This window comes from Dromaius novaehollandiae, chromosome 25, assembly GCF_036370855.1.
Source record: "Dromaius novaehollandiae isolate bDroNov1 chromosome 25, bDroNov1.hap1, whole genome shotgun sequence".
Lineage (NCBI taxonomy): Eukaryota > Metazoa > Chordata > Aves > Casuariiformes > Dromaiidae > Dromaius > Dromaius novaehollandiae.
Window position 1 is genome coordinate 4,011,085 of NC_088122.1, and position 12,920 is coordinate 4,024,004.

The 12,920-nt window shown below is 53.5% G+C and overlaps 1 protein-coding gene across 6 annotated transcripts in view; it reads right to left on the reverse strand.

The window, feature by feature from the left end:
* The window catches only part of CTXN1 (cortexin 1), a 44,100-nt gene that overhangs the window by 6,090 nt on the left and 25,090 nt on the right, over positions 1-12,920 (reverse strand). The window contains exons 1-2 of one of the 6 annotated variants that reach the window (XM_026105461.2): positions 5,209-5,356; positions 4,833-4,978 (exon numbers count right to left, since the gene is read on the reverse strand). The exons of 3 other annotated variants lie outside the window; for them this stretch is intronic. The gene's annotated coding sequence lies outside the window, so the exon portion shown is untranslated. Of the gene's footprint in view, positions 1-2,757; positions 2,914-4,832; positions 4,979-5,208; positions 5,357-12,920 lie in introns of those variants that run through there. 2 more of the 6 variants (XM_026105464.2, XM_064497301.1) reach the window with 2 other exon arrangements.

Sequence of the window (12,920 nt, forward strand, 5' to 3'; positions counted from 1 at the left end):
GGTTGCCACGATAATGCAGAGGCTGAGCATGGGGGGACTGGCCCTGGCTGGGTGCTGTCATCTCAGCACCTCATTCCCGCCGGGTGCCTGGGCAGACGCGGCAGGGCTGTTCCTTGGATGGACAGGAGACGCCTAGGGATACCTCGGCTCAGCCGTCTGGGTTAGGAGCAGTCCAGCCAAAGAAGCCAGAGGAGAGGTGTGAGTTAGGGCAAGAGTCACAGCTGCAGATCAGTTCCAAGGACCTTCCAAAGGTCTCCAAAGGGTCAAAGCTTGCAATAGCCCCTGCGGAGAAGGCTCTTCCCAAGCACTACCTATGTATCCCAGCTTGGTGCTGGGACAGCTGGGGGCTGTTCTGGTGTATCCGTCTGTAACTGCACAGAAGCAGCACCTGGGAGTCTAACCCTGCACGAGGACCACCTGTGCCATGCGTTGCACGAACCCCAGGGACCAGAAAGAGCACCACGGATCCGTCATTGCAAGAAGCAATGCCCGGGTCTTCCTAGCAGCTGGAAATCGCTAAAGCAGAGAAACTCTAGCCAAGCTCCCTTCCCCAGCCACAACTCCCCACCAGAGGCTGCAGGGGGGATTTCATGCTCCCCACAGACACATCGGGGTAAGAAAAAAATCCTTCATGGCCCTTGGTGACAGCAACGTTCAGGGCAGGCCCTGCTGCAATGCAAGGGGCCAAGCACAACTCATTTACCTGAAGGTGCCCAGATGACTCGTAACTCACATTAAAAGAAGTGCCAGGAGGAACAGGTGCGTTCAGGACAAAATACAAATTTTTCTGCTAAATAACAGCCCTGTATTCATGATAAAAGATTTCCCTCATGTTTGAGGTGTATTGCTTTTTTATTACTGTGTGAAGAATCAGATCTTAATTTCCAGGGAATTTTCAGCAGAGCAAAAAATGCTGATAAGACAGTTAAATGAATGCAGCTGTTATTTAAGGACTATTTGATTGAGTTTTATTAAGATTCATGTTCCCTTAGTAACTGAAAAGAACACATCCATGAGCAAGGAAATTGCTTAATAGGGAGAGATCTCACTTACAAAGGAAGAGGATCCCTGTCAACAATTTAGCAACTCTATGGGGAGATTTTGGTCAGTATGACACATGAATTAATTAAAAGTTAATGGAAGAATGGCAAATACCTAATGAGGCATTTACTTAAAAAGTACGGACCAGTGTTAAGCAATGCAGGATGACATCTGGCGTGAAGGGCTCACCCTTCCCACTGCCGACACGTCCAAGCTGAGTGTCTGAGCCCACGAGTGGGCAAAGGTCAGACGTTTGGGGTCTCAGGAGGGATGGGGCTGCACAGCCCCGGCGTGACTCAGCCTGCTCTCCGCACTGCGCCCAGGCACTTCTGCTAGCAGCAGCTTATTCGGTCCTTCAGGTTCTTGCAGGGTTTTGACTAGGAGTCAAGACCCAGAGATAGAGACTGGACAGCAAAGCACAAGAATTGGCCAAAGCAGAGTCAGATTCTGGATGCGGAAAGCAGCTGGAGAAACAGCCTTTGTCATCGAACAGAAATTTCTTCATGCTAACATTTCACGTATTGTTTGCTCCCAATTTATGGTGTCACAACCTTGCTCAAAATTCTCTTCTCCCTTCAAATGGTGGATGAAGCTGTGAGCTTTGTCACAGTTGTGCTTAGCTCTGCTCGAGTGCACAGGCCATCCTTGTGCAGCTGCTGCACAGGGGTCAGTGGCAGAAGAGCCCAGCTCTGGATCCGGGACCCAAATGATAAGGCAGCTGACCTAGTCGTCGGCAATTTTATCTCAGGGCGCGAGGAGGTTAAGACAGCTTTGCAACAGCGTAATTACCATTAAAGAAAACTACACCCTGCACTGAAAGCTGTGCATTTCATTAGCAGGAATTTAAAAAGACCAGTATTTGGCACAGCAAAATACAACTGTACCAGAAAGGTTGACCCATGCAAAGAGTGAAACTAGGAGACGGGCACTATCTGAGTGTATCAGCCCCAGTGAAGCAGGGTCTAATTGTGCTGTGTGATGGATGCAGTCCAACAGCTATGGAGTTACCCAGTTTACATACTTTTAAATATACCCCATTTAGTACTGTCTTGTAACCAAAATAGACACTTACAATTATATAACAATGATAAATGAGACTGATGTTGTAAAAGGAGGGAGTGGAGCTAGTTTTGATGGAGGAGAGCTAGCAGGGGCTAAAATCCTTAAATTCAAATGAAACTTTCACCAAGACCAGAACAAAATAGCTGCACACAGAATAAGAACTGGAGCAAATTCATTATCATCGGTCTAAAATAACCCTGCTTTGAAAGGCACAAACCCAGTGTTGCTCCCTGTGCATATCTATTTGAGACACCCTGGAGAAAAATCCAAAAGATAGATGCATCTGAGCTCCTGGGAACGTCGAACAAATATGGTTCTGTTGCCAAAATGAAAGGGGCAGGGGAGCAGCGTAGCATCCACAGTGCCGCTGTTCAGGACCCTGCCAAGAGCTGAGCAAACATCTGCTGCTCCATGGGAGTTGGGGTCCCACAGGACCTGGCTCCACGTGTTCCCTCTGGTTAATACTCAGTCTCTCCCTGCATGCAGTGTGCAGCCTCCTGTTGCAACCACAGAGCAAATGCGATCGCCAGGTGAAAGCAAACAGGCCCCTGAGGTCTGCAAGCAAACAAGTTTTTGCCTAAGCAGGAGAATTTGCAGGGCCTGAGACGCAGGGAAAGGCCTTACTTGCAAGTGCGTCAGAGGTGCGGTACTCACCTGCTCTTCCACCTCTGCACTCTCAGACCAAGGGGTCTGTCTCTCGGCGGCTGCTCCACTCACCCCTGCGGGGAGGGAGGCAACTGATGTGTTTCTGGGAAGCGCTTTCGTGCCTGGCACCACTGCACGAAGCTGGAATAGGGCTCATGAGCAGCTGAAATCTTTGCTGGGTTTACATTGCCTTTTTCAGTAAATGTTTCTGCTGATTCAAATGAACAAATCCCACTGGGTTACTGTGCAACTGCCAGCATAAACACAGCCCCAGCCATGCCAGGGCCTGCGCTTCCAGAGGCGACTGGAGAGATCCACAGCCTGCTCCAAGCTGGAGCTAAGGAGAGCTACCACCTCGCTTAACTCCTTTCCAAACACCTTATTGCATCCAACCAGCATTTCACACCACAGCATTTCACAACCAGCCCACTTGTGCAGATTGCACCCTGCAAAGCCAAAAAGCTCAGTTTTGAGAAAAAAGGTGCAGCCTGACGGGCAGCCTGTGCTCCAGCAGAGCACCTGGTCACGGAGCCTTTCTGGGAAGGGCTGCTCATCCTGAGCACAAGCCCACGGCAGACAAGTCTGAAGACAGTTTGTTCTTTGGTCCTTCCCTCCCACCCCCAGCGTGTTTTGCACCGAAACACCGTTGTCACGTCTAACCCAGAGACGGGCACACTTGGAGGAGGCAGCCGGGAACCCTTTCCGGAGGCTGGTGCCCTCCCAGCCCGGATTCCACGTTCAGCCCTGGGCCTCGGTGGGGTTTGCGGATCGGCTCACGGGGTGGGGGGATGGCTGGATCACGGGTGAAACCAGCATGCAACCGCTCCAGATCCTCCCGCTGTTCTCCTCAGCTGCTCTGCCAGGGAAAGTCAAACCCCCACAAGTATGGAGGTCCCTGGAGCAAAGCAGTGCACAGTGTCCTCAGACGTGTTTCTGCCCCCCGTCAAAGCACATCATCAACCTCCGGGCTGAAAGATGCTGAGAAACGCAGTGCACGGCATTTCTGCCCACGAGGTACTGAGTTCTTCCTTTCAGAGCACGGCGGGACGAGGGACCCCAGACCAGACCAGCTCCCCTGCTATGTCCATGCCCCAAACCCTGACTTCAGAACTTGGCCAGTCTTGTGTTAAACCAACCCAGGGCTCCTGGGGAGGCAAGACTACCACTGCTTCTCCAATCCCATGCAGATGCTTCAGAGGAGCAACCCAGCAAGACAGCTCTGCCGGGCAGGATTGCAGCCAAGCCCAGCGGTGGAGGAAGGTGAGCAAGGCCAGGACATGGACAGCAGAACTGGGCTGACTGGGCCAGGGCAGGAGTGAAGTAACAACTGGCTGTGAGATGCTCCTGGCCCCCAGAGGAGCAGGGTTGGTGCTGGGGCTCCAGGGTCTTCGGCTGCACCACCATCACACGTCCTGTCCCGTTGCTGCTGGCCTCTCCGACTGACACCGAGCTGTACCCACAGGCAGCCCCACTGCAGTGCCCCAATCCCCTAGCCCTGCCCCTTCTGCTGCATGTTTTCCAGGTCAGTGATGGCAGGTCCTGGTCTATTGGGCCAGCCAAGCCTTTGATGCAAGTAGAGAGGGCGACCCTTCAGCCAAGGAGGAGCTTTACCCCTTCCTGAGCTCAGCAGAGATGCTTGTTCCAAATCCTGGGCTTTGCGGTCCCTGGTCCCTCTCGCAGGTGCAAGAAGCTCAGTCAAGTGCGAGGTTCTGCACCACACCCTGCACCTCCTTCCTCTCCTCTGCCATCCCGGCACACATGGAAATGCCACCACTATCAAAGCAAGCCACCCGACCAGCAGTTAAACCCCCAGGAAAGCGGGCTCCTCCCTGGCCCACCCCAAAGCCCAGGGTTCTGCTCTCTAAGGCCAGACTTGAGACCCCCCCATCAGAAGATACAACGGGCCCCAGCACCATACTAGCAGAGCTGACCCCCATCTCCTGAGCCCAGCATTGCAAGGGGGGGGGGGGGTCCCTGAAAACTGAGCACAGAGGGAACTTCCCCCACCGCATTCCCGGCCCTGCAATCCCTCTGTCCTCCCCACAGCATGAGCACCTGGGAAGGGATGGGGTCACGGACAGTACCTGGCTGGCATGGGCCGGGGGGCCCAGCCGCTCAGCCACAGCCACTTGCAGCTCCACCGCTTGCCGTGTCGTGGGAAGGAGCAGCCGCCTCTCCTGGAGAGCACGCAGGGAAGGCAGCTGCTCCTCACTCGCACTGGAGCGGGTTCCTATGGCGATGCAGAATCAATTATAATAAAAGGTGGAGCACAGCAATTGGATCCGAGGGAAGTTTCGTGAGCTGCCTGGGAGAGCCAGGCTGCGGGAGAGTGCAAGGCTGAGGGCTCAGCTTGCCAGTCCCTGAGCTACAGCTCCCACATCCCAGTGCTCCCGCTGGCCACTTTGGATGCTCCCAGGGCATCGCACAAAGGTCTCCACCGGACGGTCCCACGATTCTTACCTGCACTTCCCAGCAGGCTGTCCGAGGCCTTGGGAGGAGTATGGATGCCCCAGCTGCAAATCTGTCCAGCACACGCCTGTGCACCCCCAGTCTTCCCACTGTCCACGTCAGGCTTGGAGGGAGCAAGCCTAGCAAACCTAGCACGACAGATTTTGTGCAGCTGCGGGACAGGCAGCCCTGCCTCTTCCAGAGGCTGCAGTGACACAACCTCCCCTTCGCATCACCCTCCAAAGCCCCCCCAGTCCCCAGGGCAACGTCTGCAGCACCGCCATGCCGAGGGGCATCCAGGGCCCCTCCCTATCCACAGCGTGCCCACTGCTGCCCCAGACCTGCGGGGCAGTCCTGAGAGCCTGAGACGCACGGGGGCAAGCACAGCATCTCCACCCAACAGACACAGCCCTGCCGTGCGTGCTCGGCTCCCGCTGGCAGAGCCAGAGCTGAGCAGAGCACAGCGAGGACCAAGTGACAGAGACAGGCAGCAAAACGAAGCCTCGCTGCCGCTGCACTCAAGACAGGGTCTCCTGTCTTGCGCCTCCAAGGTGCAATTTAGGCAAGGGATGCTGGGGGCACAGCTGACCACGAAAGTGTTCAAGAAACCTGGTACTGTAAAATCGCACTAGAGCCCTGTGTGCATCTTCTCACCCCAGGCTCAAGGAGTGATTCAGCTTTTAGTGACGGGAATGCAAAGGGCTTCGGGAGTTGAGTGGTGTCACACCCAGCTCACAGGGAAACATGCCCAGGCTCCAGGAGCTCTCCAGGAGCCTCGGTACATGCCTGGACCTGAAACAAAAACCCCACGCAACCTTGCCATCTGCCAGTCCTGCACAAGCTCCCTGAGGACAAGCCTGTGTCACCCACTCTGCCTCCCACCTGTGCACCTTCCCCACCTCTGCATGCCAAATCTGTATGAAAAACATTGAGGGCTTCATCCTCACCTCTGGAAAGAAGCAATGGGAGCCTGGGCTAAGGAGATGCAATTTGGAAGAAGCCCTAGCACGAGGTGGGAGGGGAGAGGTGAGCCAGAGGGGTAAGGAGAGACTGCCTGTAGCAGGGACCATGGGGACATGACCCTCAGCCAACCCTGAGGGACACCCAGACCCTGGTCCTGAATCATGAATTAAAAGATGTGGCACTAACAAGTTCCAGGTCCCCACTAGGAAGGTAGCAAGTGAAGAACGTCCTGCAAACAAACGCACATGGACCCCTGAACTTCTGGCACAATGCAGTCTGAGCCCTGGGGAGCTGGACTTTACCATTCCCAGCCACTCCAGGATCATTCTCAGGTGAGAAGGAAAATCAGGCCCTAGGAACAGGACACCGCTTTGATCAGGGTTTCTCCCAGAAGCCATCACCACTTTGGCCACCTGTGCTTTGTGGCATCCAATGGACAGCAGAGCATAACAAATACAAATCCCCAGGGAGCACAGCACAAAAGTGTGTTCTGGTCTTGGCCCACAGAGCCCAGAGGGGACAGAGGGGTTTCCGGAGCCCACAGACCCTTATGCCAGGAAAAGGGGAGGGCAGACACTGCTGCCTCCACTGGAGAAGATGGACTCATCCCTCCCTCCTCATCCAGGCAGTCAAGAAGGGGCAGAGTGGACCTCTGTCCCTCCACTGGATACTGGAAACACCTAGAAGTGTGGATTAGATGCCAAAGCTGCATGTAGCTGCCAGGAGCTGATGCATTCCCTTCCCATGGTGCTTCCTTTTTACAGTCTCAATTATTTTCCCAGGGAAAAATTCATCCTGCAAAAATTAATCACCAAACCATAAAGCAAACTCCTCTATGCTTACCAGCATCACAGGAGCATAATTGTGAACAGTATCACGGGAGCATAATTGTGATCCAAAGCCCCTTCAGCACAGTGCAGCATTCCCTCTTCCTCCAACCAGGTGATTCATTGTAAATAACTGGAAATAACCATGCTGTTTCCTGTGCTATCCATCTTAGCTGCTAATTGAAATGATTTTCCTGAAAGGTGCCTGTGGAGAGCATTCTTACGCGTAATCCGTGCAGACACTGCTCGCTGCCTAGGGCAAAGGGGAGACAGGCCACATCAGTGGCCTCTCTGCAAAATTAATATTGCTTTGCTAATTGTCTGTCCTCCGGCAGGACTGGGAGTGTGTGAATGTACAGAAACCGGAACAGTTGCTAAAGGCCTTCTTCACATCTGCTCGTGGAAGACTCACAGGAGCCTTCAGCCTCTGTGGCTGCAGTGTCCATAGCCCAGCAGCCCCTGGAGCCCCCAGGACCTTCTCACACAGAGGATACTGAGTCCCTCTTCAGTCCAGTCAAGCCAAGTCCAGCTCAGTCCAGCCTTCCCTTTGGGCCTGCAGCTGTGATTTGCATGTGGACATCCACCGTGGGTAGCCACACGTAACCTTACCGCATCCTCCCCCAACATATGAACTTCACAGCCCTTGGCCAGAACGGGGCCCCTGAGCTGATCACACACCAGCGCCGTATCCAAACCCTCAGGAGCAGATGGTGTCTGAAATGATGGCAAGGGTTTTCACAATTTCCAGCTGTTGCCTGTTTGCCAGACCCAGACTCCTCTGGGCTGATCCACGGCTCAGCTGCTCACTGCACTGTCTCTCCTTGAGTGGTTGTGTCTTTCCCTGTGTGTTTCAGGTTGCAGGGCCATGACCACAAAGGACAGCAAAGCAAACCCTCTCCAAATGCCCCAACAGAGGGGCAATTTGGGTGCTTTCTGCGAGGAAGCCTACTAGAGCCTTTGTTACCATTTCTGAGCCCAAACCTTGGAGAGAAACACTCAACACCTCTTTCAGAGCCGTCTGGGTGCAGCGCAAAGAGCTGCCATGGAGAGCCAGGCCACAGCCAGCAATGCTGCACCAGCCCGGGATGGACCCTTCACTGCCCCAGGGCTTCTGGCAGAACCGAGCCCAGCTACTGCTGCTCCTCTGTGCCAGACCCTGACGGCTGCTCCGTGGCGGAGACCGTGGCTGCATTTCAATAAGCTCCTACTGATTTTATCTCCTTTAAACTGATGAGGATTGTCTGTGCAAACACAATTACTCCAGCCAAGGGCTCCCCATGAGCCACGTTATGGGTCGGGCAGGATTTCCTTTGCTGGGACCAGCTCCAGCAGAGCAGGCCGCGTCTGGGACACGGGCTGGTGCCTTTGCACTGAGTGCAGATGCCAAGAACAGCAAGTGCCAGTCTCCACCTTCCAGCCGCGCAGGGGACAGAGCCTCTGTGCGCAGCGATAGAGCCCAGGCGGAGTGAGGAGCCTCACTGTTGCACCTGTTTGGCTTTGGCATCGTCCCAGGGGAGCACAAAACCACAGCAGGCATCGGGTCACTCCTCACCGCAGCAGCAACTTTTGTTGTTCTGCCTGGTGGCATCTTGCAGACCGTCAGAGCAAGGGTCCCTGCTCGCACCAGCAGGTCTTGTACACGTAGACGCACGTCCCAGCCCTGGGGTCGGAGCGGGGAGAGCAGCTCTGTCTCCCTCGGGGAACTGCCGGGAGGATGGTCAGGGCTGGCTTTGGTAACCCCGTGTGGTCATCTCCTAAGGCCAACGGTTCTAGGCAAGTCACCAAGCATCCCTTTATAGCCAAGGGAGAGTAGAGGGTAACCGTAAGGACCACGTCCCTGCACCCAACGCAGTTATCTGAAACAGACGGGAAACCTCAGCCCTGGGCCTGATTCTTTCTCCCTAGGGACAAGGGACCCTGCAGTGAGGCAGCCCAGGTGGTTTGTGCCGCACGTCTGCTGGCAGGCAGAGGAATTGCACCTGCTAGGCTTGCTGCTTGACTGGTTTCCAGAGCGCCTGTCACCCTGGCAACCGGGCATTTAAATAACGGCGATTAGGTACAAGGCACAGACGGTTCATCCCATGCTTATTCCCAGGGCGGGCAAGGCAGGTTCGGACAGCCCAGTCTCCAGGCCTGGAGGAAGCGAGGACTGGTCCGGGAGAAGGCAGGGCGGCAGCACCAGCAGCTGCAGGGGCCTGGAAGAAGGGAGGGCCAGCAAGCGTGGGCTTTCCCGTCCGCGGCGCCCGCCTCTCACATCTCGAGGCCAGGAGAAGGTCTGTGCAGTGCGTCTGTGCTGCGGCCAGCAGAGAGGACCGCTGTGGCGGGCGGGCAGGAGACGGGCCCAGAGGCACCGCAGTCCTGGTGCCTGTCGGTCCAGACTTCAAGAGGAGTTTGGTGCCCCTGTTCCTTCAGGGATCTAAAGCAAGGCTGTACGATTACCTGGGATAGATGTGGGTGGCCGTGGGAAGCAGAGCAGCCCCACAGAAGACAGCACCCAGCAGGGCCAACGCCAGCTTGGCTGTTCCCCACGGAAGCCAGCTGCAGCTATGGACATCATAAATTAGGCTGTGTTTCTAGCTCCAGAAAGTGGCAGCACACCGAGTCGTCTCCTCCGCCCACCCATAATCCAGCAGCCCAGCTAGAACAGAGCGAGACAAGCTAAGCCAGCTCAGAGCCCACCCATGCCCACAAGCTACCCGTCCTGCCTCGCAAATGAATATTAACAAATGCGGCACGTGCTCTCTAGAGCTTCAGATAAAAGACAGTCCAGAGCTAAAATACATAAAAGGTATGATTTAAAATAGCGTGACAAAAGTAATAACTCATCCAGCCTTACCGCATTCTCCAAGACACTGCTGAGCTCCCGGAGATCATAGCACAAGGTGCTGCACTGTGATTCTCTGCCATTAGGACAAAACGCAGAACGAGAGGGGATTTTGTTAAAGCACCAGCATGGGACACCCTTGGTGTCACAAGCAGATGTCTTCAAAAGGATGCGGGCAGATGAGGAAGAGATGGAAGCTCTTCCAGCAGGGTCTCTCCTCTAACACGCAGTGAGGTCTTGGAAGGTTCCTGCTTGATGTTTTGCCAAATCCAGGCTGACATGAATTAAAGACTTGGTGAGGTGGCGCAGGGCAGAACACTTTCCATCTTGCCTCCTCTGGCTCCACTGCCAGAACTACTTGCATTTGCTGGAAGAATTAGTAGACTTGTCCCAGCGTATTATTCACAGTTCCCTAAGACAGACTTTCTAATCAATGTTGCAGCCAAGCAGGTGATCTTGTGCAAAATATTTATGCTCATTAGAAACAGTATCCCAGAGCCCACATGCACAAGACACCAGCCATAGCGCACACAGGGCATCTTCCCCAGTGTACGTGGGATCCCAGATCCAGTATACACGGGATGCCAGTCCTGCAGGACACAGAGCATGAGCTGTCGCATATACAGGATATCTTCACTACATCTCTCAGGACACCCGAGAGCAGGCCACAGTTGAACGGAAATGTGTGCAAGCTGGTTGCATGGAGGTAAAGATTTAAGCTATATCACTGCTTAAGCCAGTCAGCTACAGTCCAGACAGGTGGGAAACAATAAAAATAACAATTAATATTATAAAATGAGAAATCTGACATCAAGCAAACCTGAACTGCCCTGTGCTGGCTCTAAGTGTGGGCTTACCACCACACCCGGTGGTCTCTGAGTGCTGGAACTGGGAACCTGCAGGCTAGTAATTGGGGTGGTCCTAACTGGAAGACTATTGTAAACCAAGGAGTTAGTGACTCGCATAGCAGTTAACCTAAGAAGATGCAGGTCTGTGCCGTGCTGTGCGATGCTGCATGTATAGCTTGGCCTTTAGGCCTGTCTGATGCTGTGCTTATCCCTTGGCCACAAGATAAACTTAGAAGGCTAATTGTGATAGAGGAGCTTGTAGGCAGCTCCCACTTGACATCACATCCTTGTCGTTATCTTAAAGTGAAGCAGCATCTTCTCATGTGAACATCCTTTTGCTTGACAGTGAATAGATGAAATGATGAATAGAGTTGTTTTCTTCTGTAAAGAAGACAACAGTGCTAAAGACCAAAATGTCGGGGAACTTCTCCATGGATGGAATCTGTGCAGCGTGCTGTGGCTTGATTGGGATTTTCAGCATTTAAAAGGATGTAAGATTATCTGTATTATCCTTTTTTTTCCTTCTAGTGCTAGCTCCAATAAATGGTATTTTAATCAATATCTTATGGAGTCTGAGTGCCTTTCTTGCTGGGATCATGCCCTGGTGCGTTACAGTGATCTAAACTAACAGCTTTTTATTTCTTTGAGTTTAATGTCGTTGGTGCCAGTGGGGGTGGAAAAAGCCCTGTTAAGGGAAGAGCAGCACTGGAGCATCCAGAGTCCGCACAGGCCCATGGCCACCACACTTTGAGAGCCTCGCAGCTCTCTCCCCTCCTGCCCCCCCGAGCAGCCCCTCTCCTTGAGCCGTGCCCACAGGCGAAGCCAGCGGTGCTGGAGGGCTGCGCATCCCCCATAGCACGGCCGAGCTCCTGAGCTCACCCAGGAGATCCGCTTGTGCGCAAGGGGCAGCCGGAGAACGTGGACCAGAGGTCTCTTTGCCCATAGCTTCATTTGCTAGTCGGCTCTGATCCTCGCCCTCCCAGCCCTGTGCATCTTCCTCAGCCCTTGGGAAGGCAGCGAGGAGCCATGTCTAGGCTGGAAGCCTGACTCCAACTGCTCTAAGGTTTTTGTCTTGATTCTCCCCTCCTTTAGTCTTTATTAAAAAGTACATGCCTGCAGGAGCTACTGTGTAGGGGGCTTCCCAGCTGCCCTCACTTCCCACAAGGGTTTCGGATGGGAAAGGTATCCTCCTGACATGGATTTCATCCGCCACAGCAAACAAAGGTGCACAAGTCCCAGGGAAACACAGGGCACAAGTTCTCTGAAGCACAGGGCAGACGCTGGCACTCAGAAATATCCACCCTGCCACCACTCCGGAGCACTGATTTAACACTGCACCACCCTGCACAGCCACTGCCCCGGCAGGACACCACGAGCGGTGGTTCAGGCTTTGGGTCATGCCGACCTAACTGTGCTGTGCAGACGGCAAGGCAGCTTGTTCTGCGTGGACTTAACGGGCTTAATAATTAGATGAAGTTCAGCCTTTGCATTATCTCACCACTCGGCAAAGCACTTTTGAAAGAAAAAGCAAGTGTTTCTCTAATCAAAAATCTATCCACCTATGAAATGCAATAAATCTCAGAAAGGGATCTAAGCACTTTTTTTTCGTGCTGACACAGTGATATTGTAAAATACTGCAGTGGTTGCACTGGATAAAACCCTGTGGCATGAAATGTTTTTGCCTTTGAAGACAGTGACTGCAAATGCACGTTTGGATGCTTTAGTTCAAAGCAAACACAGTCCTCCACGGCTCAGCGAAAATCATTCTTTATTCATGCAGTTTTCACCAATTAAAGATTTTAATTTATCTGCCAATGGCGATTAACTTTATGAAAATTAACTTCTGACTTATTCTGAGGTTGGATTACAGTGAGCGAAACTGCTGCTTCAGGAGGGCTGGAAGACTTTGGAAAGTTTCTAATCTCTCGCTGGTTGGAGGGCAATGGGCTGAACTACTGCGGGATGCCAAGGAGTGAAGCAGCAAGAACCGAGCCAGTTCCAACGCCCCCGCTCTCCTTCTTTACCCCCTAATACTAGCTGGGCTCATGGCACATGCCCATCTTTCCTGGAAAGTGTTCAACACTGACCTGAACCTTCCCGATGAGGGCTGAGGCCACCTTTCTCAACATGCTTGGGTGACAAAGAAGGAAGAGAGTGTACCTTCCCCGGCTAATCCAGAGCACTTGGGAGCAGCTGACTCCTTCATAATGTCACCTGATGAAGCAGAGAATTGCACCTCATTACTCTTTGCTGTGAGCCGAG